The 9982-nt window shown below is 33.0% G+C and overlaps 1 pseudogene; it reads left to right on the top strand.

Annotated features, from left to right (window-relative positions):
- Positions 1-216: 216 nt before the first annotated feature.
- LOC136061164 (MDIS1-interacting receptor like kinase 2-like) lies at positions 217-5038 on the top strand (annotated as a pseudogene).
- The last annotated feature ends 4944 nt before the right edge of the window (positions 5039-9982 follow it).

Genomic DNA, 9982 nt, shown 5'->3' with positions numbered 1-9982 from the left:
CAGCAGCATCTAGATTTGAAGAATCCACAAAAAGAGTTTAATGAATGATAGGGACAATTCGAGTTACATCAACCTGCTAAGAACGGCAGCAAGTCCTCTTCTTTTTCTTTTTATTTTTTTTTTATTATTTTTTTTTAGAAAAAAAAAAAAAAGACAAGAAAAGAAAAGAAGAGAAAATGCTACATAGCACAACTTGGCGTAAGATTTGGTTTCCTGAATTAATTCTATCTAGAAATTGCTCACTCCCGTAGTCATATCCTTCATAAACCAATTCATGCAATATTTCCGCATATAAACAAACTTTCTGGACCGATTAAGAAGTGGTAAGCAATATTCCGAAACACAAACAGCTACCACCGAAGTCGTGGCATTGAGAGTCTTGTTCTGTAGCCTTGTAGTTTTGTTGGTTTCCTTTCTCCGTTTTGCTACTTTTGCTTCCTCCACAACTTCTTCTGTGGATGCTACAGCTGAAGTAGGTACAGCATTTTATAAGGAAGCAGAAGCTCTTCTAAACTGGAAAGCCAGTCTTGACAACCAAAACAAATCTCTCCTGTCTTCGTGGGTTGGAGACCGCCCATGCAATAATTGGGTCGGAATTACTTGCGATGACTTGGAATTGGGTGTCACTCGCCTAAACCTTTCCAGTTTTGGTTTGAAAGGTACGCTTTACAAGCTTAATTTCTCATCCTTTCCCACACTCCTTACTATTGATCTATCAAAAAACTTGTTTTATGGAACCATTCCTGACAGTATTGGCAACCTTTCCAATCTGACCCATCTTGACTTGGCTGACAATAATCTTTCTGGCACCATTACTCCCAGCATTGCTAACCTCTCCAAACTCCTGATTCTTCATCTGTCTCGCAATAATATCTTGGGAAGAATTCCACTCGAGGTACTCCATTAACAAGTCTTCAATACTTTATGGTTTCTGATAATTTACTCAATGGTTCCTTCCCTCAAGAAATAGGAGCATCGAGAGAATTAATTTTTCTTGCTTTAGATGGATATAGTCTCATAGGCCCCATCCCAGCTTCTATGGGAAACTTGAGCAATTAATTTTCTCTTCAGCTTCATCTCAACAAACTTTCGGGATCTGTTCCTCCCGAAATAGGAAAGATGCGCAATTTGTCCGGACTTCAGCTTCAACACCACAAACTTTCGGGATCTGTTCCTCCCGAAATAGGAAAGTTGGGCAATTTATCCTATCTGAACCTTCAAAACAATGAACTTTCGGGATCTATTCCTCGGGAAATTGGAATGATGGGCAAATTAGAAATTTAGACATACTATTCCTTTTAAATAACAGATTTTCTGGTTCTATACGTCAAGAAGTTGGAATGATGAGATCTCTCACTCAATTTGATTTGTCATCTAATTCTCTCATTGGTCCAATTCCCTCTTCTATTGGAAACTTGAGCAAATTACGACGACTTTACCTTTATTCCAACAATCTTTCTGGTTCCATACCTGAGGAATTAGGATTGCTTAAACATTTGTGGGTTGTTCAATTACAAAGGAATAGACTCATTGGTCCAATCCCTGCTTCCATAGGAAATTTGGTTGAATTGTCTGATCTTACACTTTCTCAAAACTTTCTGGATCAATTCCAACCACAATTGGAAATTTGACCAACCTTACCACTTTATCTTTGTTCATGAACAAACTAAGTGGCTCTATTCCATTCGGAATGAATAATCTTACCAGTTTGATAAATTTGCAACTATCTGACAACAATTTTACAGGCCATTTGCCTCCACAGATATGCCAAACTGGAACACCTGTTACCTTTGTTGCCGCCAATAACCACTTTAAAGGTCCAATGCCAAAAAGCTTGAAAAATTGCACTAGACTCTATCGGGTTAGGCTTGATGAAAACCAACTGACAGGAGATATAGCTGAAGATTTCAACATCTATCCGAAGAATTATATCGATTTGAGTGGTAATAATCTATATGGTGAACTTTCATCAAAGTGGGGGCAGTGTCACAATTTGACTAGCCTAAAAATCTCCAACAAGAAGATTTCTGGCAAGATACCACTTGAACTTGGCGAGGCAACCAGGCTAGGTGTCCTTGACCTCTCTTCAAATCATCTAATTGGGAAGATTCCAAAGGAATTGGGGCGCTTGAAGTCATTGCTCAAAATTCTTTTGAATGATAACCAACTTTCAGGTACCATTCCTTCAGAAATCGGAAGGCTATTTTATCTAACACATTTTAGCTTGGCAGTAAATGATCTCAGTGGCTCAATCCCCAAAGAACTTGGAGAGTGGTCAAGATTATTATTCCTAAATTTGAGTAGAAATATACTCAATGGAAGTATTCCTTCTACTATAGGAAGCATGCAGTCTCTTCAAAGTCTTGATGTTAGTCATAATTTGCTGGTAGGAAAGATACCACAACAGCTTGGAGGCATGAAAATGTTGGAAACATTGAATCTCTCTCACAATAATCTCTCTGGTTCTATCCCATTTTCGTTCGATAAGAGTGCAAGCTTGACATCCATTGATATATCTTACAATGAGTTAGAGGGTCCTATTCCTAACATCAAAGCCTTCCACAACGCTTCAATTGCAGCACTGCAAAATAACAAAGGCTTGTGTGGTAATGCTACTGGTTTGAAGGCTTGCCCAAAAACGATTCCTAATCATCGACTAAAGAGGAGCAACCGATTTTTGGTTGTAATTTTACCCTCTCTTTTGGGCACGCTATTTATTATATGTATCATTGTAGCAATTTCACTTATTCTTTGCCGAAAAGTGAGGAAAATAGAAGACAAGCTAATTGAAGCACAAAACCATAATCTTTTTGCAATATGGAGTTATGATGGGAAAATGGTGTATGAAAACATTATTGAAGCTGCAGAAGAATTTGATTCCAAATATTGCATTGGAGTGGGAAGTTATGGAAGTGTTTACAAAGTTGAGTTGCGAGCAAGCCAAGTTGTTGCTGTGAAGAAACTTCACCTACTACCTAATGGTGAGATATCCAATCTAAAAGCCTTCACGAGAGAGATTCATGCCTTAACAGAAATAAGACATCGTAACATCATAAAGTTGTACAGTTTTTGTTCGCATCCAAAACACTCTCTTTTGGTTTATGATTTTTTGGAAGGGGGAAGCTTGGTAAAGTTATTAAACAGTGAGGAGGGAGCAAAAAAATTTGATTAGATTAAGAGAGTCATAAAAGGTGTAGCGAATGCTTTATCTTATATGCACCATGATTGCTCACCTCCTATAATTCATCGTGATATCTCAAGTAAGAATATTCTATTGGATCTAGAATATGAGGCTCACAACTCTGACTTTGGCATTGCTAGACTTTTGAAGCCTGATTCATCCAACTGGACGTCACTTGCAAGCACCTATGGATACATGGCTCTAGGTTAGTTTCTTTGTTGTTGTCTATAGCGTAAACAGTTTTATAAGCTTAAGTTAGAAGAACATCTATTGTGGCCCACATGGACACCAAACAACCAATTTTCTTAGTTATACAACCTATGTCTAATTACTAAATATTCAAAACACCCATAATTGATTATCTATTCTATACTATATTTTATTAAAATAATAACTTTTTAAATTTTTTTAATCATTTCTCTCTCTCCACTCACAATAATTACCAACCAAAAATTGATGAAAATAATAAAATGCATAAGCTACATTTCCTCCTAAATTTGGACCAGCACTATAACAATATCTTGTTGTCACACGGGTTCATAACCTTATTTTTTTTTTGGTTGAGGAAAACACGGGTTCATAACTTGATGAGGACGCATAACACTTTTAAGTTTTATTGGCTAAATTTTAGGCCTTATGCTATTTTAGCAAATTTGAGGCAACTACTCTAGGATTTTCAGCTATTTTCCGGTTATTACGTATTAAAGTTCATACCCTGGTCTATGTACATATAGAGTAAGCAATTTAACTTTGTTAAAACTGCAGGGTTAGCTTAAAGTTAGTTTAAGATTAATTATTATTTATACCATGATTGGGTCCATAGTAGAAATAAATTCATATAGAAGAATATGTAGCCACTTGCAAGGTTATTTTGTTCTGGATGTAAACCTTTAAATAATTCTAAGATATGCTTAATTGTCACATAATACAAATTTTGCTACATTTGTACGACATAATAGACAAGTTATCAAGTTGTAGACTAACCACCTATTATGTTTCGTTCCAAAAATTACTAAAAAGTGCAAAGTCAGTTTTTAAGTTTTTTTATTTATTTTTTTATATTGAGGTGAAGTCAGTTTTTAAGTTGATTGTAGTAAATGTAGTAGTATATCATATGTAACATTTAGTATAGTAGACCTTTGATTCTATAGATAATACAATTAAACGAGAAACTAGCACGTCCCCCTCTATTTTAGCCAATTCATATAGCTAAAGGTTTTGTTCAATGCATAAGTCCTATGAATGGATCCAAGTTCCAATCATATGATATCAATAAAATTGAAATATTTTACAATTTTCTGATGCACGGCCAAATTCAAGTAGTGTTTAAATTTTATTGCTAATAATGGTGTTGCTATAATCTCAATCAATTATTTTTCCATGCAGAGCTTGCTTACACAATGGAAATTAATGAGAAGTGTGATGTTTTTAGCTTTGGAGTGTTGGCTTTAGAAATAATCATGGGAAAGCATCCTGGAGATCTGATCTCATCTCTCTTATCATCAACATTTACAACTTGTGATATGCTATTGAAGGATATGTTAGACCAACGCTTGTCACTTCCAATAAATCGAGTTACAAGGGAAGTGCTCTCCATTGTAAAGATTGCAATTTCTTGCTTGCACATTGTTCCCCAATCTCGCCCAACAATGCAACAAGTTTCTCAAAAGCTTTCAACTCAAAAACCACATTTGCTAAATTCATTATTCACAATCAAATTAGAAGAAGTAGTTGATCTCGGAGGCTCAACTGTCTAATAGCTTGTTTTGTTTGTGTTCCCATTGTCGTTCCCCTACTTCTTCACATATAATCCCTTCTAGTAAACTATTTATCTTGTTTTACTGTATTATGTTTATTTGCAAGCTATATTAGTATAAATGCAAAATTGAGAATTTTGCTAATAAAACCAGAAAGAGTTTTTATTTGATTCATATATATTAAGTATATTCAATACATTGCTCGAGGGTCTTTTTAGTTTGGATATATATATATATATATTTAAATATATATAATATATATATAAAATTGTGTTAAATTGTAAGTTTTGTAATGTCAAAATATTGCATTTCAATATCAGGAGAAAGATTTAAGATGAGCTCTTTAAAATTGAAGTTTCAAGGTCATGTGACTTTACTCAGTTTGCTATTAGAAGCCTTGAGTTATTTAAATTTTAACACAGTTTTAGGGAAATGTTATTTCCTCTTAGCCACTCTATAGACGATGTAGGACCCATGCCTTTTCACCTTCACAGCCAAATACTTTTGTTACATGGGTGCAAATTAAAAGGATCCCAAGACTTGAGTGTCATTTTATTTGTCACTATTTGAGTGCTTCCCATTTAAAGTAGGACATTTTTTACACCCTCAGCCTGTATATCATTCCACATGAATATTCTAGGAGCCTTTGTACACTCTTGTTGTCATACATTACTTACATGGACGGGGCCATGGTTGGACTTGGGGTTAATGGCCCCCCAATTTTTTTTTTTTAAATATATTATTATATATATGGGTACTAATTTTAACAATTTTGTTTTAAAAAATTATACTTTTATCCCTTAAAAATATTATTGATTCTTTTAAGAGTATTATTATAGTCACAAATTTTTTTATAACATTTTTGCAGACCGTTAAGGTAGCAAATTCTTATTTGTTCACATTTGGGCCCATCACTTACATTATCAGCAATTTGTAAAAAAGTTTGTAATTCAAACATTTTCCTTATTTTAAAGACCATTAAAAAACTATTTATAAGTCTAAAATCTAAAAAAGAAATATACAAGCTCAAAAAAATTAGTACAACAACAAAAATTACCAATAGTAAAATTAAAAAAAAAAAAAAAAGAAGTCTAGTCAACCAATTTTACCTAAAACAAAAAAATCTAACCCTTTAAAAAATTTTAAACAACTAGAAGCTAAGCGACTAAGTAGCAACAAAATTGAAGAACGAAGTCACTACGCACAACTAATAGCAAAGCCGCCCCATCTAACTCTAAGTTCTAGCTCTGTTCCTAATTACTTATGCATTTATTTATTTATTTAGCAAAGTACATGTATGCCTTTTGTTTTTGGTTTAATATAAAGAACAAAACATAGATTACTTTTAATTTTTCAATTTCTTGTCGTGCATTGTACTATTGATTGACCGTAGACCAATTTTTTGGTGTTGTACCTAGTGTAGCTTGACATGAGCACTTTCATGCCCTAGAAAATTAGTTAAGTTGTAGAATTGTGGGAGTATCGGACGGCAGTAGATCTTGTGGCCTAAATGTCATGTCACTTATTTTAACGATGCACTAAAAAATTAATTATGGAAGAAGGATATATATAACCATTTTACCACCAGTATTTGTATGTTACAATTATCGGTGTACTTAGAGAAAAAAAGTTGGTATCACCAAACAAAGTAAAATGTGGTACACTACACACAAAAAGGGTTAAATGTCAAAAATATGCTTGATCTAACAAAATATGAATCAAAGGATGCACTTTTGATACCTTTAAAAATGACATATAGGAGATGTGGAGTTATATAATATTGGACAAAACTTAGGTACAGTATCTTAAGTATTGTTTCTTAGGTTCTCGTTTTAAAATTCAATTATATGACTACTTAACTAAAAAAATACACTTCCATCCCATGAGAAAAAATCCACATAGCTTAATCTTAAGAAGGGAATCTAAAGAATAATAACACTTTAGTATTGTATCTAAGTCTTGCCTTATAATATTATAATGTAACTTTTTCAATAGTAGCGTCAATTAAACTGTTATGATATTGTATTTGCGGATGAGTTCGATTTCCTAAGCTATCTCACATATTTTTGTAACTTGCTCACTAATTTGTTTCACGCACGACACGCTTGGTCTTGTTAGTTGTTGCACTCAATATATTGCACTTACGGCGTGCTCTGTGGTCAACTTTGAAAATTTGTGTCTTGAGTGAGTTTTGAGAGTTTTAAAGAGAAGTCAACATGATACCATACATAAGTGTCGTATACATTGGAATCTCTTCTATTCATAGAAGTTTGTTCTATGGGGCTTTTTCTTATCATATCATTTGTGGATTTTTAAGGAGTCCTTATGAATTTGAGGATTTGCATTTAACTATAACAAATTTAATTTTAATAAAATCCATCTTTTATATTTATTGCTATATTAATTTATAAATCTAATATGTAATAAAGTTAATTAATAAATCTTATGTAATAAAGTTTATATATAGTTTTTCTTTTTTCTTTTTTTGGGTAATTACCCAAACCACAGCCTAGCAATTAGCAACTAAACCCTTGCGCCCTTGGAAATGAACAACAATCACGTACACTTATTAGCCTATCTTAATTTGAAGCAGGTGTGGAAGATAAACAAGATTATGAAGCATCTTAAACATTGTCGTGGAAATTGGAAAGCGTTTCGATCATGACTACTGACCACTATCGATCATTGACATTTTAGTTGGACCGACCAATTATTTCTTCATGAGTCATGACCGATACAGTGATTGACAAACCATGCATACGGTCATGCAAAGCAAACCTTCTAGCACGCAGAGCAATTGTACAGAGCATGACCAATCTTTATATTAGGCCTATTATTATTTTTAGATCCATTATCGGTCTTTATGCGTTAGATACGAATTTTTATGTACCCATGAGGGTTTACCTAAAAAAAGAAAGAAAGAAAGAAACAGCACCGATGGTGGGACTAACTACAATTATAGAAGTTGGTCTATTATACAGTAATGTTTTCACCAAAAGTTTGGTGGAAAAATATTGGGTGTAAATAGAATGCTGTGCCTGACCAATAGGGGCGGCGTTACCTTAAGGGCAGGGGTTCAAATGAACCCCTTGACCTGGCCTATATATATATATATATATATATTTATATTAATAATTTTTTGTGAGCTCCTAAAATAAAACTTTGAACCTCCTGACTTTAAATTTTGTTCAAACCCAACTGATATAAGTTTGAATATGATTATCTTAATGATACTTTCACAATATTTCACAATTTTAACAATAAAGGTTAAGTGATAAGTTGTAACTAGTTTTTATCAAGACCCACAACTAACATTATTTTTTCCCTACCTTTAACAACTTGTTACCTAGGTTTTATTGTGAAAATGTTGTGTCAATAGCACTACCCTTAAAATATTTAATTTTATAAGAAAAAAATGTTTCAAATTTTTGCTCATTTGTAAAATAATAATAATAATAATAATAACAAAAAAAACCTTTTTTTTCTAGGACTTTGGCTTACTTTTCCAATGATTGCAAAATAAAGTTGTTTTTCCCTTCACTTTTCTTCTTCATCAACAAAAAAGTACACCACTATTACAACCAACAAATTTGTATCTATATTTGTGATTATTTTCTCATTCTCTCTATCTTTCTTTTCCCTTCTATTTTTTCTTAGTTTTTCTCTCTATTTGATCAAGTAGTTTGATAAATGCGCTATAGATTTCCAAATTCAAGAAGACTTTTAGTATTTGCTCCAATTCTAAGAGATTGGCCACGAGTATGGTTAGGAAGTAACACATTTTAAAAGTAAAAAACTTATATCAGTTACTATTTTTTATTCTTAGTTTCACATTTACCATTAGTCATATTCCAAGAGACTAACTACGTGTATGTTTAGTTATTTAATTATATTTGTTTATACATTCAATGGTTGTTGTCTTACTGATATATATTTATAATAAATTATATTTAGAATACTATTTTAGATTATTGTTAAATGTATACAATATGGAAGCTATAAATATAAAAAAATAATAATTATTTTATTTTTTTACTTGTCCCCCATGACAAATTCCTAACTCCACCACTACTAACCTCCCTAAAAAACAAATCCTGGAGCTGCCACTGATGACCAACACATATCCCCTCAAAGTCAAGTTCAGACAAAATGCTCTCCATTGCAAATATTGGATTTGCTTGGTTGCACTCAACTTCTACTATCTCCTGCTACAATACAAGTTTTTTTTTTTTTTTTTAATATTTTTTTATAACAACTATTAAAATGGAAACTCATTTACGAAAATATCAAAACTTTGGAGAAATTTTTCCTCAAGAACGCTATCTTTTCTCTCCTATTTTCTCTCAAAATTAAAGAGATATAATTTTGGTGGGCCCAAGGGAAAACACCTAGCCCCACCAAAATTCCCTCCCCCTCCCAACCAAACACCCCTCCCACCCATTTTCTCTCATTTCTTTTCTATCCTCCTTATTTCATCTCCAACCAAACCGACCATTAGTGATATCATGGTCCAAGTGGCCCAAACCATATCAGGGCCTTAAAAGCCTAAACCAAAACCTATCATAGACTTGTAATAAAAGTAAACTCATCCCGAGTTAGTCTACCATGCATTGACCAAATATTTTCTAGTATATAAACCATGGATTGAGTTCATTGTAAAAAACCAAGTCCAGTAGCAAAGACGTAGAATTTATTTTCTCTTTTCTTTTTTGTCACTTTGAATTACTCAACAACTTTAACAAATGACATATTTTGAGTATAGACTTGAGACAGATGAAGGTTATTTAGTACATCATGTTGCCCTAGAGTTTGGCCATGCATTCTATTTTTCTATTACTGGAAAGAATTATTTTGGATGGGGTTATTTTTACTCTCTCTCTCTCTCTCTCTCTCTACACACATATACACACTCTTGAGTAATGTATTGCATATACTTGGTAAGGATTCAAATAAAAGCTCTTTTTTCTTTTATTAGTGAAATTCTCAACTTTGCATTTCGATGTATACATTCTTGCCAATCAAACATAACACGGTAAAACAAGAT

Source organism: Quercus suber, unplaced genomic scaffold, assembly GCF_002906115.3.
Source record: "Quercus suber isolate HL8 unplaced genomic scaffold, Cork oak 2.0 scaffold_232, whole genome shotgun sequence".
In the NCBI taxonomy this organism is placed as follows: Eukaryota; Viridiplantae; Streptophyta; class Magnoliopsida; order Fagales; family Fagaceae; genus Quercus; species Quercus suber.
This window is presented reverse-complemented; position numbering and strand designations above follow the sequence as displayed.